The sequence below is a fragment of the Mugil cephalus genome, chromosome 20 (genome assembly GCF_022458985.1).
Source record: "Mugil cephalus isolate CIBA_MC_2020 chromosome 20, CIBA_Mcephalus_1.1, whole genome shotgun sequence".
NCBI lineage: Eukaryota > Metazoa > Chordata > Actinopteri > Mugiliformes > Mugilidae > Mugil > Mugil cephalus.
In genome coordinates, this window is record NC_061789.1 from 13241243 (window position 1) to 13268543 (window position 27301).

Here is a 27301-nt window from a genome sequence, read left to right on the forward strand (position 1 = left end):
GTGAGGCAACTGCAGAAGCGAAGGATATGAAAAGGCAGCAGGAGATAGGAGGGGAGCAGACATGGATGTGTGTGTGTGTGTTTCTGTTTGTGTGTGTGTGTGTGTGTGTGTGTGTGTGTGTGCGTCTGTGCGTCCTCTGGTCTTTGTTTGATCTTTCCGCCCAGGCCCAAAACGCTGCAGCGCACCAGGAATAATAACTTTCACCGTGACACACATGCGGGCCCACACATGATCAGAATGTGACCTCACCGCACCGCACCGCACCGCACCAGACCGCATACGCACGGACCGCCTCCCTCACTGACAACAGCCTTTACACGTACGGCACGTTCGAACGCACGCACACACACAAACACACAAACACACGTATGAGATCATTGACGCGTGAGCCGTCTCCTGTGTATCATCAGGACCGGGTGGAGGAGAGAGTGTGTGTATGTGTGTGTGCGGGGGGGAGGTGAGAGAAAAAGAGAGAGAAAGTGATGAAAGGTGGCAGGGGGTAAGGAGTGGAGATGAAAGCATGAGAGGCAGGGGGTGCAGGGGTGGGGGGTGGGGGTGGGGGTGGGCGGGGGAGGGGGTGCGAGGGTAAAAGGGCAAAGGATGGATATGAGAGGGAGAAGGGGAGGAGAGAAACAAAGGGGAGAGGATGCGCTGAACTGGGTTGAGGAAAAGAGGAAAGGACAGATGTGCTGACTGCTGATTGGATGGAAAACAAGAGGGGAGCGAGAGAAGGAAGGAGAGGAGAGGGAGCGAGCGAGAGAGAGAGAGAGAGAGCGAGCCTGTCACCTCTAGTCAGCGGCTATTAGCGGCAGCAGCAGCTCTGAGACACCATCCCTCATTCTGCTCTGCCAGCGCTGGCACAATTAGACACACACATGCACACACTTTCATGCACACGCTCATCCATCCATCTTTTCCCTGCATGTGTGTGGCTGAGACTAATTGAGTGTGTGTGTGTGTGTGTGTGTGTGTGTGTGTGTGCATCAGGCTGTTTTTCTCTCTGTCTCGGTCTGCTGCTGTGTGTGTGTGTGTGTAATGAAGAGACTTAGGGAAAAGGGAAAGAGCGAATGTCCTTGTGTTTGATCTGCTTGTACGCGTCCGTCTATGTGTGTGTGTGTGTGTGTGTGTGTGTGTGTGTGTGTGTGTGTATGTGTGTGTGTGTCACCAAGGGCCCTGTGCCCAGGCCTGAGACTGACTGATAGAGTCCATGCCAACTTGTGTTGCATGCCACAGTCTCCGCGCCTGCACCCATGTCCCGCCACTGCCAGCGTCTCCGTCTCCCCTCACCCTGTATCTGTCTGTTGCCCACCCCCAATGCTTTTTCTTCCCTTTTTTTTATCTCTCCGCTCTCTCTGTCTCTCTCTCCCCCCCTCTACTTTGGCTAAATTGCTCCGTCTCTAGCTCTGTCTCCCCAGCGTCCTGTCTTTTTTCCTTTTGCCTCTCACTGAATGCCTGTGACCACCGGCCCTCTCATCCTCACATCTTTCAGCTGAGGCTCTACCTGCCCTCCTCTAATTTCCCCACAGCTCTGTTGTCTCTTGTGGCCTATAAGTCTTATTGAACCCACGTTTTTTTATTTTTTTTTATCACAGCCTGTCTTTTTCATAATTTCACACCTCTTTTTTCCCCCCACCTCTAAATGAGCCGTTTTTTTCTCTCCCCTTCCTCTTCCCTCCTTTTCATCTACATCAATTATTTATTTCTGCACGCTGCCACTAGTGGCAGCTGTTTCCCATTTTCTTTTCCATTCATAACCCTCTCCACAGACGATCCTCAGCCCTTTTCTGGTTTTTACCTCTCACCGTCTCCGAGACGTCTCTATTCAGGGCCCTCCTTCCATCTCATCAGACTCCTCATTATCCGAGCCCCCTCCGCCACTCTCGTCTTTTTTCCTTCCTTCCCTTCCCTCTTCCCTCTTCCCTCTCCTCCCCCCGCTTTCCTCCATCACCTGCTTCTCAGCGGTATATCTCCTCATTTCCATACAGCCCCGCAGCCCTGCCTCGGCTCATATCTGCGACTACCGGGGGATCACATATACGCGTACACGCAGGTTTTAAAAAGGCAACGCGCGCCTTTAAACCTGCGCGCATTCCTCGATCCAGAAACATACGGGTCAAGGAAGATAAGCACATGAAGAATTTATGCGCCTGCTTTCTCGCACACTGATACAAACACGCATTCATCCAGGGTATAATGAGATTTTGCCCCTGCCGTATTCTTCTCTCCGTCTTCTCAGCAACGTATCCACAAATTTGTTTACAATCACTATTTATATATGCAATAAAAACCATTTTAGAGGGAAATTAGAGACTGCTAAGTCCTTAAAACCATTTGCCGCTTTCTTTTATCCACTCTTTCCAGTTTTGGCACTGTGTGGATTTCGTCTCATACACACGGAGATATTAATTGAGTGAATGAGGCCTACATTCTCTCCAAGCCTCCCCTACATAGCTAGAGAGACGCAGCCGAGGGCTCCTCTGTTCCTGAAGTACAGTGGCTCATAAAAATTAGAGCTCGCTGGATAGATCTGGGTTGCTGACCGCTGCCTCTTCTAGGCTAGCTTGCTGAGGGAGAGCTCATTAAGCTTAGCTGTAGGTGGAAGTGATCCACCTTGTTAGGATGTCTCCGCGCCTCATAAAATGCCGCGCACCTGCGCGTTTCACAACTTCAGCTGCGGTCGTGTCGTCGTTCCGCAGCCTCGTTCTTGCGCGCGTTTGAGCGCTGCAGCGTTACACTTTGGCATACAGCTAGAGACAGAGGAAAAGTTGGGGGAGAGAAACCGCGCTTATTAGGCCACCACTGACTCTGTGCATGATTCATTGAGAGTGAGACAAAGACCCGAAAGAAAGAGAGAGAGGGAGAGGGAGGGAGAGGGAGAAGGAAGGAGATAGAGGGAGATGGATGGAGCGGTGAACTAGGGCAGCTCAGGATCAGGCAGCTCGCACGATGGCTGTCTGCTGTCCTAAGGGAAAGGGCTTGCTTGTTATTTTAAGGAGGGTGACTCTGGCACTCACCTCGCATAGGATAAATAGGGACACAGTTACGCCTACATAAGTTTTCTCTGTGCAAATGAAACTGACAGCAAACCGCATACCGCCGTACCTCAGAGGTCCATCTGTCTCAGGTAATGGGCGAGCTCAGCACCGTTGTGTGGGCTCGCCCCATCACATCAGCTGCGGCGCGCGGGGCTCACGCGGGAGCGCAAATGTCCCTTTGTGCAACTGCGCTTGCATATAATGTGCAGCCGCTGCATATCCGTGTGTAAATGTATGTGACCTCACCTGGTGAGTTCATAGAACGCGAAGGCAATCTCATGAAATTTGGCGAACACGTAAGCAGCCCCCGTAGGTTTCGCGGGGGCGTCTGCATTGCATGCGACTTGCTGATATGTGTGTGTGTGTGTGTGTGTGTGTGTGTGTGTGAGGCAGCAGGGCCAGTGCGGCGTTGTGACTTAGCGTCTGTGACATTTGACATACTACAGTGCCTGCAGTGTCTGCTCCGTGGGACTGGGGCCGCTCTGGCAGCACGCCTCCGCTTGCACTCGTCGCATTGCATCTCATCACTTCTCAAGTCATCTCGTCACATTCCCTCCCTCTCATTCTCAAATCCCCCCCCCCCCCCCCCCCTCTCGTGGTTGTTGTTTCCATCTATTTTTTATATCTCGAAGCAGGTATCTGTTTATTTCTCATCCGCATTCTCGTTTTTTTTTGTTTTTTTTTCCTCACGTCTAATTTCCTTTCTGCCCGTTTTCCATCACACCCCCTCCTCGGTGTCACATCTCATTGTCTTTCCCTTTCTTTTTGCCCAACTTCTTTCCGTTCTCATTTCCTCATTTCTGTCTTCGTCCGTCCCCCAGCACACTCTGTTTCTTCTTTCATTCCCCCTTTCCCCGTCTCTTTTTCCACTCCTCTTATCTCGAGCTTGCGCTGAGCTCACTCCAGGCCAATTAGCTTGCATCAGTCCACTCCCGTTGGCTCAGTAGCACCAAGCAGGTAAGCTGGGCTTCTATTAAGCGGTGTGTGACTGTGTGCGCGCCTCCGTGCAGGTTTGTTTACAAAGGCCGCTATGAAAGGGTCAGTTCATGAGCCCTTGTGTGTCTGCGGGTGCGCATCCGGTCGCATCCGCGCCCACGCGGCGACGAGCGCACGCGCGTGCGCCCAGCCACACACATCTGCTCGGAGAGAGGACCCGTCGCGCACGCTCCCTCGGCCTACAGATAAACAAGTGGGCTCACATCTCCCAGGAAGTAACCATGGCAACCGTCTCTCCCTCTCTCTCTCTCTCCCTCTCTCTCTCTCTCCTGCACTCACTGAGCTGCCTGGTTGGCTGGCTGTCATGGAGGCAAGACAATAGCTGGTTTCAAGGCCAATGTCACTTTTTACACCCCACCCCAACCCCCCTGCACTCACACACACACACACACACACACACACACACACACACACACACCCATCTCAGTCTCCGCCTCCAAACAACAACAATAAAAAAAAACAGCTTCCTGTGTTGATAAATGTGATGTCACAGGTGGGGCGGCAGCCATGCAGAGCCGTTCGGGGTAAACACGAAAGACAACAGCGTATTCAGCCATTTATTTATTTATTTTGTAATTTCCCTCCATCTCCCCTCTCCTCCCTCACCCCCACGCCTCCCTCTCCTTTTCTTTTTGTCTAACGTGGCCAATTGCCTTCTTCCCTTTGTAGGGCGCGAGAGGAAAAGGGGATTTCATGCAGGCTAACTAAGCCCCTAATCCTCTGTTTCGTAGCGTTCTATCTCTCCCTCTGTTTATTTATATATTTCTCCCTCTTTCTATTTTAGCTTCGCTGGGAACTCTTGCCTTTTTAGAGGCGTGCAGTGGCGTATAGAAGTATTCAGGTCTTTTAGGAATGTATGATTTACACGTTACTTAGTTACACTTACAAATGTATTTTAATCGTAATTTTAATGTACAGTATTATTAGGAAAATGCACATTATGCAGAGAAGAATATTTATATTTGTAGATACCTATTGGCTACTAATTTCTTTATCGTAACTAAACAGACGCTGGATTTATAGGCATGCTGAACCTCAACAAGCTCATTCATTCATTCACAATCGATCTTATCCACTGGAGCTGGGTTGTCAAACATATGGCCCGTGGGTCAAAACCGTCCCACAAGAGGTTGTAATCTGAGTCCGTGGAACGAATTTGACTTTAGCTGCAGTTTTTCAATAAACTGACTGCTATTCCTAATTTGTTCGACGTTTTAGTAAGAGACACAACACAGCACCCAGAACTGAACGGCAGACGGCAATGTGGCGAGATAGCACAAATTTATCTTAGGAAATTTCAGTTTGTTTATATATTTTGTAAAAATAGATAGCTTGTTAATTGTAAACATTTTCCTAATGCACTTCTTTGCACTCAAACCTTGCAATGTTATTTTTCGCTTGTTACGCTGTTATGCTAACGGTGCAGCCTGCTCAAAATCAAATTGCGCTGTATGTTGCTCCTGCACTAGATTGTCGTGGGGAGGGGTGGAGCCTATTTACAGCCTATCACAGGCCCAACGCAAAGAGACAAACCACCATTTAGACTTACGGCCAAATTAGAAGCACCAATTGACCTAAAAATCACGTTTTTGGATGGATGGAAGCCGGCGTACAATGAGAAACCACTATATATTGTAATATGTACATTTTTTGACAGCAGTGAACTAAAGACACAACAAGTGATATATGAGTGGATAAGGCAAATATATTTGAATGTGTGTTTTGACCAAGCCGATAAATGTAAGATCAGTCTTCAGTGTGTGCTGAGCACAGCTTTGGTCTCCACCACCTTGTGGAAAAAAAAAAACAAGTCGATGGGAACAAGACTGGTGGTATTCATGGACGGTACATCATGTGACATACAAGCAGCACTGCCTTCCACTGTCAGTGTCGAATTATTTTACATACAATATACTACACGAGCAAATCCACTGTACTTACTGTATTTACTTGACAGTTGCTCCCTCAACGTCTGCCTGTGCCCGTGTCTCTCTCGCCTACTCTGTAAAGCTGCAAAAGCCTCAAACAATCATTCTGTCCTGAACGTGTGCAAGAAGCCAAGGGGGAAAGGGAGGGGGGGGGGGGGGGGGAGCTGTCAGCCACTCTGGCTAACCGTCTAATAGGTTGCCATACTGAACTGACATTTGAAGACTACGGGAGCATTAGCCCTGAAATGGAAAAAAAAAAAAAAAAAAAAAAAGAGGGAGAGAGGAGGGGGAGAAATTGGCTATGCAGCAAGTGTGCCATGCAGTCGGCAGCCCTTATCAATGCATCTGTCCATCCATTCGCACCACACGGCCTCATCTCCTCTCTGATCTCCTCACGCCATCCCTCACCCTCTCTGTCTCTAGCCCAGAGAGAAGACAGGGGAAGGACACAGATGAAAGGAAGAGGAAGGAGAAACTCAGTCTGGAGAGAGAGACAGGGAGGCCTGAGTGAGCACTAAAAATGGATTGAAAGTAAGAGGAGCAGAGCAACTGGGTAAGAGCAAAGGACAGAAGGGAGGTAGAGAGAGTCTTAAATGTTCAGTTTGCGGCCTTTCCTGCTGCAGGCAGATGTGTGAGACTGGAGAGAGACAGATGAACAGACAGCAAAATGGTCATCAAGAAAAGCCAGATGCATGGACTGGCATGCAGAAAGACAGCCATATGGACAGGCAGATGGACGGGAAATAGGCAGGGAGCCTAGCATTTCCTCCTCTCTGACAGCAGCCACCGAGACACTTTTTACGAAGTGGAGTGACACCAAAGACTTGAACCTCTCACTCTCCCTTTACCTTCAATTCATCTTTTGTGATTTGCCGTTTTTTTTTTTTTTTTTTTTTCTAGTGCTCTTTCAGCGTTCCCATTTCAAACTATTGTCAGACATCTAAGGTAATTTACTTTATACCGCTCCACCGCTGCGAACTGAGGTAAAAACTGCATTTTTTGAGTTGGGCGTTGGGTCAGTTACAAGCACCGAATGACTCGTGGAGCTGAAAAATCATTCTGGTGAAAATAGGGGACACCATGTTAGGGGCCCCAAGGCAAACATTTCCAGTTAACAGTTAATTAAAATTACAGAAAAAAGTATTGTCCAAATGATCTTATTTCCCTTCTGGCATCCTATAAAACGACCAGTAAAACCCTAGAAACGGCAGACGTGCTGTGTATTAAGGTAACGGCACCGTATTTGACTGGTCATTAAGTGTTAATACTTTAAGTACTCATGCAGGTGCCCGTCTTGTCTGTTGACAAGCTGCACCTCTGCTTTCTGCTCCCGGCTTTGTAAGATCTTTACGCAAACTTCTCAATGCTACACGCAACTGGGAATCAATACAACCGCAACCTTAACAGTTGCTCAAAAGACTAAGTTTTGGAACATGCCCTCTGAAAAACATAAACCAATCAGGCATAAAATTATGACCACCTTTCTAATATTGCGTATGTCTCCCTTTGTGACTCCAAAAACAGTGGTGACTCATCAGACAATGGACATGGAGGAGCTTCTGAGGGTGTCCCGTGGTGTCTGGTAACACAGCGTTGTTAGGTGAGTCATTTGGGTTCTCTGTGGATCAGGCTTGATCCAGTACATCCCACAGATACTTGATCAGTTTGGGAGGCCAGGTCAACCCCTTGTGCTGTTTGTTTTTCATATTTTTTTGAGTTGTTCCTCAACCATTTTTGTGTACCTGTGCCAGGCTGTATCCTGCTGGGGATGGCTGCTGCCATCAAAGAGTGTCAAAGTGCTATGGGGTGGGGGTGCCTGGTCTGGTCTGGTCTAAGTAACACGGTGAAATGGCACATTGTGTTGTCACAAGATGGTCAATGTTATTTCCTTCACATGTAGTTTTAAAGTTGCGGCTGATTGGCGTATCGTGTGAATGAACGCCGTAAGTCTTGGATAAACTTCTGAACTGATATTTGTGGGTTGCCTTTTCCAGTGGAACAGCATTCATGGGAAACAGAACAATTTAAAACTGACTCTGCATAGACTCCAACGTAGATGCTTTACTGCGATGAGCTCGTATTAAACAGGAAATCTCAGCATGCAGCGTGACCACGGTGAGGTCATGAAAATAATTAAACTAAAACATGCAGTTATCTGTGATCTGCCCTGAAAGTCATACAGAACCCATTTTGTGTATCATGCCTTGATTGCAAACTGATATTATATTAAACAACTAGGAGGTCATTAAAACATCCAGAAAACTCATACAAAGTCTCGATTGACACGGAAATGTAAATAGCTTGACCTTTCCAAAAAAATAATGCTGTCCCCCCCGTGTATGTTTTTAGTGTTCCAACTGCCATTTATGCTGTAATTAATTGTCGATGATTGTCTTCGGAAGAGAATGCAAACTGTAATTTCCCCATTCCCACCTGCCCCAGGCTGTAATTATTGCAGACATACGTAAAACCCTACAGAATGATGTGAGTGTGTGTGTGTGTGTGTGTGTGTGTGTGTGGGCTGGCGTTAGGTGGACAGACAAACAGACAGATAGTATACGCAGCAGCGTCGCCTGAGATTTTGATAATTAACTTTGTAACAAAGTAGAAGAGGCGGAGCGCATTTAAGTGCGGTGCAGATGTGTGTGTGTGTGTGTGTGTGTGTGTGTGTGTGTACACATGCGTTGCCCCAAGTGAGCACTTGTGTCTGGTTTCATGTCCACACGCTCGTGTGTGTGGTGACGGGGCTGCAAAAGTTAGCGGTGCACACATCTGCATGTTTGTGCGTGCGTGCGTGCGTGTGTGTGAATGTGCCCATAAATCTGCGCGCGCGGGAGCGTACGTGCATGTGTGCGGGGAGGTGATAAGCACCTGAGCCCCCGAGGCAGCCTTCAGATTTCCCCTCACGTCCTTCGGTGAAATCAGCCCAATCACTGCACTGTCATCTGCCTGCCACCAGAGAGAAGCCTGCGCCGCATACTGACAAGCTCATTTGCCTAGCAGTGTGTGCGCACACACGCACAGGCGCTCGTTTCACATGCGCCCAGTAGGCCTTCCGCTTTCTCCCAAAATTGGGTTCAAACAAAACCGCTGTGGGAGACATTTGTTGGATTATTTTATATATATATATATATATTTATTTGCTTCCATCCGCTTTTAGACCCAAATTGAAGCAACACTGTTCGTGAAAAGGATGAGGCCCGAGTGCCAGCTAAACGCTCTAACCCCAAATATATCATCAAATATAACTTTATACTGTTCAGATAAATGCCCTTGCTTGCATGAGCTGCATTAATAATTTATCCGTTGGGAAATGCGGAGGAGGTTGTGCATCGATTTGAAACAACTGACACTATTTTGTTAGTATTATTACCATGTTGAGAATCTAAAACGAGGAAAAAAACAAAACAACTTCAGGCCGATGGGAACCACCGCGCACCAGTCCCAACATCTGAAGCGGATGTGTAGCTGTTTGCTTCGTCGTCTGGTGCAACTGCTCTTCATCAGCATTAACTGGGGTTCTGGGTTTTTTTTGCAGTGGGGTTTTTTTTTTTTTGTATTAGCGGTTTGCCTCCTCTGCGTCCTCTGAGCACAGAAACGCGCACCCGACGCAAGCGCACGCGGCGCTGTCACGGCAGACAGCAGACGCGCTCTCGTCGCCCCGAACACACGCTGAAACACAGACAAACAAAGCGCGGCGTGACGTCCTCGTGACCTCAAAATGTCCCCGGAGCAAAACAGGGGGGGGGGGGGGGGGGGGAGGCGGGGCACAGAAGGAAGAGGGGCACGTTAGCGATGAAAGGATGCGAGTGCCGTCGCGTTCGTTTCTGGGGGTTCACAGGTGAGTGCGCACACTCGAGGAAGACAAAACAAGGGATATATATATAAATATATATATATGTATATACTCACACATATTTCCTTTTGTGCACGCTTACCGTGCATGCATGGTGGCAGAAGCCACACAGAGTGCTGTTCTCCTGTCAGTGCGATTAGAGGGCTGCACTTAGAGAGGTGGTGAGAACAGAAGGAGGGAACATGTAGTAGAAGAGGGATTCTTGAAAGAGCCATGGGGGGACACTGCTTCAGTATTTCTCTCCCTTTCTCCCTCTCGCGCACACACACACACACACACACACACACACACACACACACACTCACACAAACATCCACACTTGCCCAAGGGTACAGCGAGGTCATTCCAGCCCCGGCGAGCCACCGCACGCCGCTGTCAAAGTTTGGGTCTCAAATGACACACACACACACACACACACACACACACACACACACACACACACTTCACCTTGCCTCTCCTCCCCAACTCTAAAGAAGGCCCGTCTCCCGTTTGACGGGAGGTTTCCATGACAACAGCAACAGCAGCCGGCAAACCCCCATGGGTTCGTTTACATATTCAAGTGCAACGGCGTAGTTGAATTACGGCCGGAAATTGAATGGCTCAATCAATAGAGTGGCTGAGGGGGGAGGAGGGAGAGGCGCGTAATGGAGGGAGGGATGGATGGATGGATGGATGGAAGAAAAGGGAGGACAGACAGAGGAGGAGGAGGAGGAGGAGGAAGAAGACGAAGACGAGGAGGAGGGAGTGTTAGCTGATGGGAAAGGGAGACGCAGATGATGCAATGGGCCTTCATTTTGTGTACAGCAGCTGTGTGTGTGTGCGTACTTGCCCCCCTTTTTTCGGACGACCCATTTTTATTGTCCTTCAGTGTTTAAAAGGAACCTAAAATGGATTGTGAAGTGTGCGTGTGTGTGTGCGTGCGTGTGTGTTGGCAGAGACAGCTGTCAGACTCGCTGCCGAAGCCGTCAGACATTCAACTGTGCCCGACCATCTCCGCCCCTCACGCACACGCGATCACGCCCACCGCAGGCACACAGATACACTTCCGTGCATCCGGCGTGCATAATGAAGGCGCACGTACTCCAACTGGAAGCGACACGAAGGGGAAAATAGTATGAAGACAATGAAAGAGAATACGGTCTCTACAGAACGTTTTTTTTTTGTTTGTTTTGTTTTTTGGGACGGTTCCACGTAGTCATTTTTAACGGGATAAGTCCCCCAATCTATATTTAGCCCCTGTTAGGCAACACAACAATACAGCACAAGATGGAAGAAATGTAAACATGACAGTACGGTGAATTTCAAAATGTTTAAATGTCTGAATTTCTCAATAACTGAATTCACCCAAGGACTGAAATCGTATTATTTTTTTTTCCCTTCAAATTTGATTCCATGCTTTAAACTGCCTGGATTCATAGATAGCTTTACTCTATTGAGGGTCCCAATCATCCAGGTCATGGTATTTCCAAAAAAACAAACAATGGGCAACAGGACCTGTTGTAAAAGTAGCTTCTTCAGCTTTAAACAACTTGTAGGGATGTATTCCTCCAGTTTATAGTGAATATTTGATAAGTCTCTGAACCTACTGGTGTGCGTTGCATGGGCGTCACCCACAGATGTTCCCAATGACACTCCACCTCCCCACCAGTCATTTAGAACGAAGAAGACCCTTAGATGAGTGGTGAAAGTCTTGAAGAAACCCGACAAGTCCAGTCGTCCTTGTTTCAGCACGGCCACTGTTGATTTGTGTTTTCAGGAAATTTGCTTTTTGAAAAACAACTATGTAAGACGCCTGCAATGGTTGGTTGTAAGTAGTAATCACGATCTAGAAAGCTTGCAATCAACAGAAATCATAAATCATATCTCCTTATGTTACAGTGCCACTCACCATCCACCCATTTCCTTGAACCCCTACTTCAGCGCTATACGAATGAAAGCCTCTCCAAACCTAATGCTCTAATTTCATTTGAAAAAAAAAAAAAAAGAAAAAAAAAAGAGGATGACACAGTCTTCTCTAGCCGTACCACGAGGGACCTGGCCCCCGCTCCTCTCCTCCGCTGACCACACCGGATTCACGTGGGGATACGATACCCGTGGCCCACTTCCTCAAAGGCAGCCTTCCTCTCCCTGCTCCAGCGCACGTTCGCGACCGCGTTAGTGTCGGCGAGCCGCTCGGAAAGTGGATCAATCACGGTTTTATTGTGATGAGCGAGTAAGGGCGGGCGCCGTGGAAAAGTAAATGGCTCTGCATTATGCAGCGCAATAACTTTTCATATCGGCAGACGGCCGCAAGTGGCTAGCAGCACAACACGGCGTTTACATAAACATAAAAGGGAGGATGCTGACTGTGGAGTTTCGGGCGGATTAGCGCGGCGCAATAGCAAGCTTGTGTTTATGCTATCTGCTGCGTGAATAACCTTTAGATGTGGTTTTGCCTGTGCACGCTTGTTGATGGGTGCGTGCATTTCTCTCTGACGTTTGATGTTTATGGAAAATAATTCTGGTGCAGTAAGGGAATGCTGGGCCGAAGACCGTTATCAGCAGCCACTGTGACAATGGAGCCCCAGTGGTCGCGGGGACAGAGGACGGAAGGAGGGCTAGAGAGGAGGAGTTAGAACAAGATGGAGGAGGAGGAGGAGGAGGCTGATATGGTCTGCTGGAGGAATCAGCGATGGGGAAAATGGATGGAGGGGGGTGGGGGCACTAATGGCCCGCAGACACAGCTGGCTGCAGACACCCAAGGACAGAGAGACGGAAACAGCGAGAGAAAGACAGTAAGAGTGAGAGAAAGGGAGAGAGAGAGAGAGAGAGAGAGAGAGAGAGAGAGAGAGAGAGACCGAGGCAGTGGGGGTTGTAAAGATGATAAAAATAGAGTGAGGGGAGGCGCAAGGGAGGCGTCTCGTCATCGCCAGAGACGAAGGAGGGAAGGTTATTTTCTTGTCAGGCCTTTTGCATCTGTTTTCCCGGCGTGGTAAACACACACACGCGCGCACACACGCAAACACACACATAAACAAACACGGGGAGGCTGCTGCCATCCATATCAATGAATTATCCATGGAACAATGGCAGCTCTTCCTAATAATAAACATAAATGAGGGGCACAAAGATGGAGGGCTGAGGCTAAAATGGCATGAAATTCTGTGATTGCCTTCAGTTCCAAACATTCACGACAATTATTTCCATTTAATTAGAGGATCTTCAATTATCCTTCAATATTTTCCTTCATGTATACTAAAAAAAAGAAGAAGAAATAAATCATTAATCAAGATGTATTTCCTACATTACCCATAACCCCCGAATCTCTCTCTCTCTCTCACCATTGCACCTCAGCTGTTAACCTTGACGGTGACATTATGCACGCTGAATACATTAACGGGGATGAGGCGCGTGTGTCTATGTGTGAGCATGTGGCCGCCTGAATGAGACGGGAATATGCAACCATGCGTCATAACCGAAAGTGAGAAGGGGGCGGAGAGGGGAAGAGTGATAAAAAAGAACAGACCCAATAATGAAGTGTAATGGGGAAGGGGTGGGGGTGGGGGGCGAAAAGGAAGGCGATTGGTGTTAGACTGGCAGATGTGAGCTGAAGATCGAAAAAAAAAAAAAAGGCGGAAGGGGGAGAAGAGAAAGAGGCAGGAACGAGAGGGAGGTGGTGCGGCATAGGACGCCGAGGGAGCAGGGGGGCAGAATAATGGAAGGAACGCACCAGAAACCAGAAGCAGAAAAAGAGAAAGAGGGAGAGAGACGTCTGAGTACGCCCGTAAGAGGGGGAGAGGAAAGAGTGGAGAGCATAAAGAGGAGCAGGGGGAGAGAAGGATGGGTAACGGAAGAGGCTCGGAGGGAGAAGATAAAGGGAGAGTGAGATGGGGATAACTCAAAGGAGGAGGGGAAGTGGCAGCAAAGCAGAAAGCCATGTTGAGAGACGGAGCTGTTACGGCGAAGAGGAGACGGATGAAAAGAAATATATGGACAAGAAGGGAGATGAGAGGGACATATGAGGGGATGACAAAACGTCCAGTTCCTCTTCTTCCACACTGCCCCTGTGATACTGTGTATTTTGGTGTTTGTGTCAGATTTGTTGACAAGATTAACTCGTATCAGCAGCGTTGTCCTTGGAACACATATCTGACGCTCGTCTGGCCAAACCTTTTATTATTTGTGTGTGTGTGTGTGTGTGTGTGTGTGTGTGTGTTCGTGGGCGTCAAAGCCATGAGAATAAATGTGGCCGCAGAGATAGCCCTGGGTTTGTTGACTGCTCTGATGTTTAAATTTGTGCTGCGGCTTCTCCCAGCAAAGCTAGTGACTCACTCACAGGCTAAACGTGCTAAAAGCAACGCTGGGGTAAAACTATTCTAATTTAATATGGAGGGCTGGGGGGTGGGGGGTGGGGGGCTGCTTAGGTGGCGGTGATATGCGGCCAGCCCGAGCTGTTTCCTCCCCCCGAGACGGCTGCGGCGGTTGCTTTTTCGACCGGATCAACGTGTGCGAGACCTTTAAACGTGGCTTCGTGCTAATAACATTGACACAGATTTTGATATTCGCTAGCCGGGCTAATACTGGGTGATGCATTCCCTCTTGCCCGTGTGTTATCCAGCTAGAATAAGTGTCTAGCATCCTGTCTGAGTCACCGAGATCTCATTACAGATCCTCCTGGACGTACAAACCCCATCGCGGGCCTCCTTCCCTTAATTCATCTCGCTTTGCTCTTTGCCCCTTTTCCAATCTGTTTTTTTTTTCTCTCTCTCTCTCTTAGTATGCATTGCTAGTTAGCCCACGGCTGCAGGTGAGAGTCTGCGTGAATGTGTGTGCATTTGTCGGCATGCATTAGCGAGCACAGACGTGTTGGCGAATGAGCGCATGTAAATTCCAGACCCGTGTTTCTCCCCGGTACGGAGAGACGCGGTTGAGCGATCCGGAGGCTGATCTTGATTTTGCGCAGGCACAAACATCAGGACAATTCCCACACACACACACACACACACAACTGCAGACATGCGTGCGTGCACCAAGTGGTATGTTGCGGTGCTACAGATGGCTTCTTTGCAGCCCAGCTGTGCTGCGCGCAAGTTTGCCTCTGCGATTTCGTGCATGTATGTGTGCGCGGCATGTGATTGATTACTATTCTTATTCTCTCCCAGGTGCTCCTACTATTCAGCAGCCCTCACTCCATCTCCCCTTCCTTTCTCTTTTTCCTTCCCTCTTTGTGGAGACGCTCGACGCACATGGTTTTATCTCCACAAAAGAAGCGATAGGTATAATAAGGCAATATTGTGGCTCAGAATAGCCTGGCAGTTCCATTCTCAACTTTCATTATGTTATGCGCAACATAGCGGAAATACACCCTAACAAGTGAGATAATTGATGATATCAAATTATAATTTAATTTCAAATTTTGGCTCGGGCTTTATCCCTCATCTGAGCCTCAGGTGACTTTGTATTTTGTGAGAGCGAATTTGCGGGCGCATGTGTGCGCTTTCATCCCGGCTACCATGGCTACAGATAGGCCCGTCGATAGACATCTTAGAGAGAGGTCATTAGCATCTCCCTCATGTTTTGCTCTGCATGAGAACATCAGCAATTAGCCACATCCCAACTATGTCCCTGCACACGCTGCTGTCTGGGAGACTGAACACCACACCCTGGGACGTGGCTATCGTCTAGATCACAAGGCAACGTGAAGTCCGTCTCTGACGTCTGTGCCGTGATTGTTTTGTTTGTGTTTATGTTTTTTTCACATGGTGTTTTGTCCCTTCTTTGGAACTGTTCGGGTGATTTAGTGCAGCTCACCGCGTGAGTTGTGTCGGGCCCAGCTTCTGAGAGCACTTTTTTTTTTGTGCGGAGGCTCAACTGCTACTTGCTAGCTTTTGACGTGCATTTGACGTCTTGACTGTGTGTGTGTGTATGTGTGGGGGTGCATATGTGAATGTATCCAAGGTGATGGGCCAGCTCCTACAATAACATCCTGATAAAAAAAAAAAAAAAAACTCTCTGCCCCCGCACTACACCCACCTCCGCAATGCCGCAACCTCTTTCTCAGAGATGCAGAGAGAGAATAGAGGAGAGAGGAGAAAGCAAACAGAGAGAGATAAGAGTAGGAAAGCAAACACAGAGAGAGAACAGGGGATGAAATGCTGAGAGGTACTGAGCAACAAACAAAAATAGCGATGGAGGAAGAGACACAGTTGGAAAACAAACTGAAAGAGTGTTAGGCAGAATGACTCCAACATGGCAACGCTTTTGACATTATATGCCTTCCACATACCAGGGCACCCGAACACCACCAAAACAGTCCTCCTATCACCCAGGTGTCTGCGCCCACCGGCGTGCCTGCGTGCCCACTGTGCCCAGATTTGGCATCGGGCCTGCACCCACTTTCTGATCGCACCAGTAGGGTGGCGTTCATTCACTTCAGCCACCCGGCTGGTCTGTTTATGTGGCACCCGTTGCTATGGAAGCCAATTTGCAGGCAGAGAACTCCCTTTTTGACCACGATACAGAGCCAGTCAAGCAAAACTTGTATGTAGGTAGCAACGGCACATGCACATGCACATGCATGTAAGCGAACGCAAATAGGCCTATAGTCTGGCAACAGTGCTGCCAGACTACAGGGTAAGGGGCTCAGCAGAGACTGAGATGGGGATCATGATAGACATTGCCATGGTAAAAATAAAGGGTTCGCAAAATTGCAATTTGTTGTGCTGTAATTGGTCAAGGACATTTACATTTATTAATGTTCCTTCACCTGAGCTATGGTAGGTTACCTGTTGACCTTTACTCTGCTGTGGGTGGAAGAAGTTTAGTTCCTAATATTGTGTAGGTCTCCCTTGTGCCTCCAAGACAGTTGGGACTCATTGGGGAACAGACATGAACCTTCTGAGGGTGTCCTGTGGTGTCTGGCAAAGGTTAGTGGGGGCCTTTGGGTGCTATTGGTTGAGGGGAGGATCCTCTGTGGATCAGGCTTGTTTTTGTGCATTCCACTTTGGGATCTAGGGAATTTTGAGGCCAGTTTTCATGTTTTTGTTTTGTTTGTTTGTTTGCTTTTTTTTTTTTTTTCATGTTTGCTGCTGCCATCAAGGAGTGTCATTGCTATGGGTTGGAGGTGCTTGGTCTGATCTAGGTGGGTGGTGCATGTTCATGCGATGCCCACACATCCACACGAATGCCAGGTCCAACAGTTTCCCAGCAGAACCTCGAATGGTCTCAAGATGTTCAATGTTATTCATGTCTCCCGTCAGTGGTTCGTCAGTGTAGCTTTATATAATATGGCGAACCAAAGGGCAATATTATTTCATAAGGAATCCGGGTTTTAAAATATTTTGCAGCAAATCGGGTTTGCAGATTGTCTCTTCAGTTATCTTTTAGGTAGGTATCTTTCAGAGTGACTGTCTGCAACTGTACATCTTAATTTAAGTCTTACACCCGCAACAAAAACCTGCACACATTCTTATTCACATGTCCAGTCAATGGCTTGACATAAGAGCGCATGCAGGCTTTATTAAGAAATGTAGCGAGATCACGAGTTCCACTGTCTTTCTCCAAGTCTCTTCTTTCTTCTGCCATAAATAGCAATAATATCAGCGGCCTAATTAAACTGCCAAAACAGTAAAGCAACAAAACTGTACTCATCTGCACGAGAATCCTTTTCAGCCTCTGCCATCTGAATGTGCGCGTGTCTTCTGTAGCATGTCATGTTCAGTAACGCTTCTCCCTCTTGGTTCCTTCATCTCCCTCTTCACTTTTCCTCAGCCTAGCATTATGTAACTCCGGCAGCTGTTTGAAGGCGCAGGAGGAGGATAGAAAACTTTTCAAAGCACCGCTGATGCCGTGTGATCAGAACACAGACGAGGAACCGGTGACAGTTTCTAGCTCCAGCGCGATCCGTGACGCTCGCCTGGTCCTATTGCACACGCTTCCTGTGAGCTCTAATGGTTGTTATTTCCTCCCTCTCTGTTTCTCCCAAATAACGTATGGAAAACAGCCTCGGTGTCTGACTCAGAGCAGTTTCTCTATTTTGTTCAGATTTTCCACATGGCATTGTGATTTTCATTTGGCTTCTCTGTTCCAAAGCTGTTTTATTCCGTCTCTGTGCGTCTCTCTGATGGCATTTGCCTGGCTCTTTATTTGTTTCCTTCTCTTTGCCTCTCCTCTTAGTTTCTCCATCTGCCTCTCTGTCATCTCTTTTCACTCCTTTCAGCAGGATTTGCATCTCTTGCTGATAAAATCCTGTGCAATTTGTTTTTTTTTTTGTTGTTTTTTTTTTTTTTTTCCTTCCTTGCCAAGGACACCAAAACAGCAGCAGAACTCAATTTCCCCATAATCACCCATACCCCGGCTGAAGTTGGGTGATGCCGGTGCGCATATCAATAGTGTTGTTAGTCTGGGCTGTTAGTTGACACACACACACCTGTGCTCTTCTAACAACATGTAAGTCTCACAGAGCACATGAGCACATACAAAAAGTATCTGGGAGACCTCACACTCACATGTGCGCTTATTAATGTGGATACAAGCAAATGTGCTCATTGCTGATCTCTTACAAGTACTATTTCGTCGCCCCTAATGAGGCAAGTGATCAAAGGCACATCAGTGATGAAAGATGTCACCCACTGCCCTTGTTTCCACCTCTCTGTAGCACCATTGCAAAGCAGTGGTTTGTTGCAATAATACTGGGACAGCAGGATAGAGTTCAGGAAAACAGAGAAGAGGTGAGAAGGGGGATAAGAAGAGGGAGAATATGAGATGATGCAGATGAGGAAGGAAGGAGAGGACAGATGAGAGGAGAGAGGAGGAAGTGGATGAGGGACATGAAGGACAGTTGATGAACTGCACGGTGTTGGGACGCCAGCCAGATCCCTTTAATGAGCAAAGTGCTGCACCCCGCGCCTCGCACCTAATTACACGCACAAACACTCTTTCTTGCGCACACACACACACTTGCAGAATCCTTATTTTCGCCTTCCCTACGCTGCAGCATCCCACCATCCAGCACTAAGTACTCCCTCCAGATCAAACAAGCAGCTCGCAGTAACCAGCATACAGATGAGCCTTCCCTCTTCCCGCCTCTTCTCCCCCCCTCCCCTCGCACTCTCTCGCCTCCTCTCATCACGTCCCTGTCTTCTCTTTCCCCTGCAGTAACCTCTTGCTCTTCCTCTGCCCCATCCCCCTCTTCCTACCCCCATGCATCTCCATCTCTGATGTTCCTCGCCCTCGCAGGGGGGAATGCATCAGCCGTCGCCCGGCAAGCACACTGCGCCGCCACTGTCCCAGCTAGTCCCGAAAAAAAAAAAAAAAAAAAAAAATCTGCATTAGGGCCCAAACGCAGAGTACTATACCCACACAGCCACGTATGAATGCGCACACGCAGTTGGGCATGCGAGGAGCGACTGTGTGTAATCAGATCTAGGTTAGCAGCCGTGGTATACTGTTTGCCGGAACAGCATGTACCCGCCCTGTCACACTGAACTCAAGCTGAGCTACTGGAAATACGCTGTGTGTGGGGCCTGATGATGGTAAGTGTGGAAGCAGAGAAGATGAGAGGCTAAAAAAAAAAAAAAAAAAAAAATTGGAGTTTGTATTAGGCATCAGATAAGGGGTCATGTTGCACTCCATGTGCTTACACCTTTGCGAGCATGCACGCATTACCACAACAATCAATGCAGGTAGGGGAAATGCTTTTGATGCGGAGACACCAGAGACAGAGTGACTTGCAACCAGGTACAAGTTGTGCTATCATAGCCATAACTAAACACCTGTAGAATTACATGCAAATAAAAACCTGCATTACCTACTGCCAGGGTGTTTAGATCTCGAATAACCCAGATTTTACTTCTGGAAATTGTATTAATTGAATTGAAGATATGAAAGCAGTTGCACTGAGGCTCATTAATATTCTAGGGAATATATATGTGTGAGAGGGCCTCGCATCTTGTAATTGCCCCTGCGTCCCTTAGAGGGCCATCCGGTTCATACTATCCTGCTGAGGTGCTAAAAAAAAAGAAAAATCAAAAAACACGCTGTCTCATATATGAAAAAAGAAAATCACAACAGCAGTGATTTAAGTAAGATTCACAGCTATTTATAGAAGGAAACGCAAACTGCCACTCCTGCCATTTGTGAATACAAATGACACGCTATGAGTCATAGGTGGAGAGTCCACATTCATTAGCTGACAGTGTGCTTCCAGTGATGGTGCTATAGTCTGGTTGCTTTTAATGAGGGACAAGCATTCTCTGTTTCTAACTCTCTCTCTCTGTCTGCCTAATAACCCCCACACCAACCAACACCACCACCACCACCACCACACACACACACACACACACACACACACACACACACACACACACACACAGTAAATAACCATGAGCCTCCGGGGCAATTAGGTCGGCACTTGGGGCTTACAGTGAGTTGCTTGGAAACTCAGGGGCACACGTGTGGCGCCAACACAAAGTACAACAGTCTAGTAAAAGATGGAACTCAGATAATAAGACATCAACAAAGAGGCCGATCAACACAGCACTAGAAAGATTAAAAGAGAGTAGAATTGTTACATACTGTAACTTTCCTGTTTCTTAATGTTTTGTTTCTAATTGCAGCCTTTTCCCTGACCCCCCCTCGTCCCCGCAACCCCACATATTTGTTGTGGTCCAGGAGAGTCGGCGTGAGGGGATGGAAGACGGAGAGAAACAGGAGAAGGAGAGAGACGCGGAGCGAAGCGTTCACCTTTCATTTCACCACAACAATGAATTGCCAATTTCGGTACGCCCTTTACTGACCACTGCCACACACGCGCACACGAACCTGCTCTGCACACGCCTCCCAATCTCCATGATAATCGACTTCCTTTCATTGTGTTGCATCATGCAGGAAACCCGCTGTTGGTCTGAATATGAGCGTGAAGGAGAAATCGTCAGAGGGAAAGGAGAACAGACTCCTTTTACTCCCCTATGTAGCGGCGAATTGGGTGTTTCAGGTACGTTGACTTATCTGTTTCGTTTGAAGCCATTCCTTTCACACATAACTCAAAACACATTCTGCAACAGATATTTAGAGATATTTTGTACTTTAATTATATTTGTGTGTGCGATCGCGGAGGTGTGTTTTTGCATTGAGTTACATCGATCAGGCATAACATTATTATTGGTAATAAAGTGTAGGTCTCCCTTGCGCCTCCAAAACAATTCTGACTCATCAGTCTGTCTGACAAACAGAATGTAGTTAGTGTGGGCCTGTGAGTCCTATGGGTTGAGGGGAGGGGCCTCTGTGGATCAGATTTTTTCCAAGTTGGGATCTAGGGAATTTGGAGGCCATGTCAACACCTTGTGCTAGTTTTCATGTTTTTTTTTTTTTTTTTAGTTGGGGTTGAAATGCCTGGTCTGGTCTTCATGTTACCTGTTTAAGTAACATCCACATTAATGTCAGGTCCAAATGTTTCCCAGCAGAGTAAATAACATGCGCCCTCATGTGATAATACAGTGGTATTATCACATGAGGGCGCATGTTATTTACTTTGTTGTTCACTTCTCCTGTCAGTGGTTTTAATGTTGTGGCTGATCGGTGTACGACTTGTGTTACTATCTACCTAACCTTAATCTTAACCGTAACCCAACTGTAACCTTTACCCTAACGGTTAGGGCCTCATAACAACAAATGTCTCCATAGCGTGAGTGCTGAAAGACGCACTGGCCCCCACAACTTCATATAAACAAGACCACACACACAAACACATACACACACACACTCACACTCACATGCACACACCTTATCCTGGTGCAAGTGTTTATGTGTTGACAGCAGCCATGCCGCTGCACTGCTATAGGGGCTCAGCCACTCATCTTCCATTCATATATTCTTCCTTCCCCTCAGTTCTTATCGCTGTCCCTCTCCCGCTCTATCATTCTCTTATTCTTACTTACGCACACACACACACTCACACACACACGCGCCGGCCACAGCCGTTTTCTATCGCACCTCTGTTTTCTCTCCCTGACACCTCTCTACACCCTCTGTGCGTTATCTTTGTCATTACGCCTCCTCCCTGTTGCTCTCTCTCTCTCACTCTCTCTCTCTCTCTCACACACACACACACCAATATTGCCGTCTTTCTCTCTCCACCTCCCCCTTGCTTTATTTACTCTTCCTCTCTCTCTGTCACACCTCTCTCTCTCTCCCTCTCTCTCTCAGCCCTCCTCCTCCTCCCTCCCTCCCTCCCGTCCTCTCACGCTCTCAATCCATCTCTCTCTGTCTCCCTCTCCCGTCCCAATCTCCCCCTCTTCTCAAGGCTGTTGGTAGCATCACATTCAGTCAGCAGTGACACTGCAGTCTTAGTACATCTTTTAATGGCACGCTGTGGTAAAGCCGCCTCCGAAGTGAGACCTTGCTGCGTATTAAACGTGGACACACACGCACACACACATACAGGGCAGGTATGCACCCAGGGTCAGAGCAAATGAAGCAACGTCACACTAAAAACAACATGTGAGCTGTAGTTGCACTGAAGACACACAAACCACATAAAAAAATACACAAATAGAGGTAGAATAACAAAACCATATACCAAACAAATATCTTGGATTACAAGATTTCTTCATCTCTGGTTTGATACGATTGTACTGCGTATAAGTGTGTGTGTTCAGTTTTCTCCTTACGCAACAGCTAGAGTAAACAGCGTGCTATGACACGCCACTGCTCAGACATAGTGTCCCGTTATAAGACTACGCAGCACATCCTCGGGCTAACAGCGATGAACGCAGCGAAGGGAGGAAAAAGACAAACAAGCCACAGTCAGAAAGGCGGCATGCATCCCATGTGTTCTGTCTGTTTTGGGATCTGATTTTGTTTTTCCTTGCTGCTGCTGTTTGGACAGATGCTAGTTGGAAAACAGGGCTGAGGCAGGTGTTGGGGATGTGTGTTTTTGTGTTTCTGCGTGTGTGGGAGGCGAATGTTCTTCCCCTATGAAAAAACAAAACAAAACAAAAAAAGAAAAAAACACCCAGCAAATGAAAATAGCACACAGTCCCATGAGAGAGATCCTGCGTTTGCATTCAGCATGCAAACGCAGACACTCACACAGACTCACACACACACACACACCCCCTTTTGCCATTCCCCCTCTTGCTCTCACTTCCATCTGCACTGTGCTGCTCTCCAACTTCCCTTAGAAGAGAAACAAATGAGAGGAAAAGCAGGGTACCTGTGTTAGGGGTCGGCCGTTCCCTCCTCTTTTTGTTGTCCCTCCAATTCCCCTCCTGTTCAGCTGGTCTGAGCTGAGGCGAGCTGAACTGAGCCGTACGGCGTACAGCGGCGAGGCTCAATCCTTTTACCCTGCGATGCTGAAAATGGCACCAGCTCCCTGATAGTGGCAGTCTGCCTGCCTCGCTCTCCCTCCCTCTCTCTCTCTCTCTCCCTCTCTCCCTCTAGCTTGCCTCCCTCATCCGCTTGTCTGCTGCCATGTTGAGTGCACGTAGGGCGAGGGGCGGGCTGCAAGGAGGGGAGGGGAGGGGGAGGGCTGAGGGAGGGTGATGATGGTGGCGGCGGAGGAGAGAGCGAGGGGGGACTCGGGGGGATAAGAAAGCAATTAGAAGACAGCCCCTCTTCCTTCCAGTCGGGGATGTATAATGGAATTAGCTTGAGGTGGGGTGGGGGTGGCGGTGGCGGTGGTGGGGGTATGGTGGGAGGTGAGGGGAGGGGTGTTGGGGTGCCTCGTCCTGCAGCCTCTGCTGGGCAGTCTAGCAGCCTGAAGATGGGGGTGCTAGTCTGGAGTGATTGCCATTGCCCTCTGTGTAAGTGTGTGTGTGCGTGCACATGTGTGTGTGTGTGTCAGGCCTAAAAAGAGCTGAGGCAGAGAAAGAGAGAGAGAGAGAGAGAACTAAGGAGAGGAGTGGTTGAGTTGTGGGACCACCTGCTCCTTCTCTCCTTCCCCTCTCTCTCCCTCTCTCTCCTCTTGCACTCAGAAGCACCCTGCAGGAGAGAAAAGGGCGAACGGCAGCTTCAAAGCCTTCTCTATCTCAGGTTTTGCTCTCCCTCCTTCACCCCTCCCTCCCTTGCTCCCTTCTCTCTCCGGCTGAGTGGGTGGCGAGCGAGCGGCGTGTGTGTCTGGAAAGACAACGGTGCGTGGGTGCGTGTGCGTGTGCGCGCGTGAGCGCGCGCGCAAAGGGGAGAAAAAGGGAGAATTTAACACGCACTTTCCAGTGTGCGCCCGTGTTTGTTCCGACGTGTCCTTCTTTTTCTTTATCTTGTTCGGTTTAGATGTGTGTGTGTGTGTGTGTGTGTGTGTGTGTGTGTGTGTGTGTTTTCCTCCGCTGCTGCTGTTTGTTATTTGAATCTGCCGTGTGCCCGCGCGTTAAGGCGCGTTTTGTGTGTTTACTCGTGTATGAAAAGAGACGACTAAAATCCCAGTGTGAAAGACGGCGATAGGAGGGAGATGCTACGGCGCGCGTGTTTGTGTTTATGGGGAAATTAGATAACGAGAGTGTGCGTGCGTGCGTGCGTGTGTGTCTGCGTGCGTGTCCGTGTGTGTGAACGAGAGAATGGTCTTTTGATGGAGAGGGACTGAGCCAGGCGCTGCATGGGGGAGATATGTGCATGCGTGTGTCGTCGATTGTGCCATGAATGAAAATAAGGAGAGATGGAGGGGAGGAGGGGGCGGAGGGGGAAGAGGAGAAGGAGGGAGAGGAGGGGGGAGTGGGACTGTGCTCTCCTCCTCCCATTCAGGCCCGTCTCTCTCTCTCTCTCTCTCTCTCTCATCCTCCTGTTCTTGAGTGACAGATGAGGGGCTGAGCAGCTTGCCCAGGCGCGCGTCAATAATTAGCATCCTCTCCTGTTGTTTCCGTGTTCGCGCAAAGAGGAAGCGCTTGCCGCAGCGCACCGAGCAGCCCATCTCGGTCATTCCCAATTTTCTCCTGTGCATCCAACGTTGTTTCATATACGCGCGGCGCCCCCTCCCTCCGTCACCCTTCCCTCCTCCTTATGTATGCGTGTTTGTGTGTGTGTGTGTGTATATATATATATATATATATATATATATATATATATATATATATATATATATATATATATATATAGCGCGCTATGCAATTACGGCAATGGCCCGTGATTGCTCAAGGCACGTAAGACGCACGCACACGCCAGGGTGGACAGGCGAGACGCTGAGACGCTTTTCTTTTTTTCTTTTCTTTTCTTCTTCTTCTTTTTTTCACTTCACACGTTCATGAACAAATTCGTCCAAGTGCGCATTTGCAGTCAAGGAGCTGCACGAGACACGCAGCACAAACGCACACGCGCGCAGGGGTTCAAGGGCGATTGATTTGGAGTTTAATTTCTCTCCCCGGTGAAGGATGCGCCTCCGTCTGACCTTGACGACAGACAGGGGGAGTTTTGTCTCTGTCGCCAGGCTCAATCGCTCGGGACTCACTCCCCCCCCCCTCTCCGTTCCCCCTTCTCGCGCGGCATCGTCACCTGAAAATGTCAAAAATCTTTCATGTGCTATTATAAATGAACGCTTTCCATCTGCTTTCTAATTATAGCCAGCACGGGGCCGTTCCTAATTTTAGCTGCAGCCGCGAAATAGTCGCCTTTTAATAATTCATGAGTTCAGACACGGAGCCCGCTCCCACTGGCACGCGTAATGCCAGACTGTTGCTCAGTCGCCTGAGAAAACAAAACAAAACAAAAAACAACAAGGTGGACAGGCCCGCTGTTTAAACAGAAACAATGCATTGTTTCCTCGGACGTGACAGTGGGATGAAGCTTGTAAACTTCCCTGCAACGGGGCTGTAAAAGCAATCTGACTCACCGTCGCCTCAAGGGAGAAAGTAAAGAATGGAGACTTAGTCTGACACGCGCTCCCTGCTCGGGTTGGCCCGAGCAAAGGAGATCACATCGGTCATATTTGAAGGGACGTGTTGATTCGATAGATTGGAGATGAGAAGCCCGCAACCAGATGCACGTTGCCAATCTATGTGTGCCGCCACGTGATCGCGCCCGTGTGCCCAAATCGCTCCAGTGCAGCTATCCTCTGCGGGGCGTCTTTCTCTTGATCAATGCGGATCTGAGTGGAGCGTGATTTTGCCTACAGCGCAGACATCAGCCGAGATGTAGCGGGGTTAGAAACCTCTGATGAAAAAAAAAAAAAAAAAAAAGCGTCTCTCATCTCACCTCAATCTGACGCACATGCACGTTTGTTTGGGAGCGCGATTTTTTTGGAGGGTGTGCCTGGTAGTAGTTTGTTTTTATACAAAGTGCGTTTTCCATTCAGATAGTGACTGTCTCATTGATAACAAGTGTGTCCACACCATTCAGCAGCGCAACCCTTTACATATTAACATTTATTTTGGTGATTTAATTTCTGCAATGAAGCAGTCCTCGTGATGCATATTTAATTATTTTTTATCGTTACCACTTAGGCCTATTTATTTACTCCTTTTGCTGCTCATTAAATAGTTAAAAAGTTTCGTTTTTTCAAGATAATTCGAGCTTACCGATCCAGGTTCAGAGGAGGTGTAAGGGTCAGGGTCGTCTAGGACTCAGCCCCCCCAACACACACACCTTAGATCAATGGGAGGCAAGACAGGATGGGGGTTGCTCTCTGTTGCCATAGAGACGGGAGGACAGTGGCATTGTATACTGTTACTAGGCAGGAGAGTCTGCCTCTGAACGAGGTGAGAAAATGTGGGGTGGTCCGCTGATGTGGGTAAAACGTCAAGGAAAGGTGCGGAGAAAGAAAGAAAGAGAGAGTTGTCCAGAATACTGTTAAAGCTGCTGCTTGTGGGTTGCACATATTGTGCGGTCGCCTGGACTAAAACAATCTGCACTTCGGTTTATGTGTGTGTGTGCACTATGCTACAACCGAGAACAACAAACACGTGTCAGAATTGGAAGATATTATCACATGTAAACAAAAAACTTTTATTGTTATTGTCTAATTCTCAGAGGAATTAACGGCAAACATTTAGAATTGCACAACCTAGCGGCGGTGCCGATAAGTGCAACAACACTGTGGACTTGCCGCGCGTCACATTTCTCGTTTTTTTCCACATGCCATCTTTTCTCTTCACGTGCCCCGTCTTTTACTTCTTGCCTCCTTTCTCCCACAATTACCCCACAAGAAATTAGCTTTTGATATTTTATATCAGCACAGAATGCCGGCTTCTATTTTTTTTTTTCTTTGAAGGCCGTTAAAAAATGCTCCAGGGTTTGCTTTTAAATGAAAGCCCGTCACTTACGATTCACTTATTCTGAACAGCAAAGAGAAGCGCGTCCTAATTGTGGTAAACACGTAAACAACTCCAACGTGAATGTCACGAAGCTTCACTGCCACCTGGTGGATTATAGAAGAAACAAATTGTTTAGCTGAGGTGGTTTTGATGGACTGAACACTCGCTCTCTCTCGTGGTGAATAATATGGTTTTAATTTAGGTCAAATTAAATCAGTTATCATTGCATGTGTGGCGGATAACACAGACTGCAGTTTAGTGCAAATTAACCTT

General features: G+C 48.1%; 1 protein-coding gene across 2 annotated transcripts in view; it reads right to left on the reverse strand.

Annotated features, from left to right (window-relative positions):
• The window catches only part of LOC124997848 (retinoic acid-induced protein 1), a 49241-nt gene extending 26004 nt beyond the window's left edge, over positions 1-23237 (reverse strand). The window contains exon 1 of one of the 2 annotated variants that reach the window (XM_047571860.1): positions 23008-23237. The gene's annotated coding sequence lies outside the window, so the exon portion shown is untranslated. The remainder of the gene's footprint in view (positions 1-23007) is intronic. The other variant, XM_047571861.1, reaches the window with a different exon arrangement.
• Between the last annotated feature and the right edge of the window lie 4064 nt (positions 23238-27301).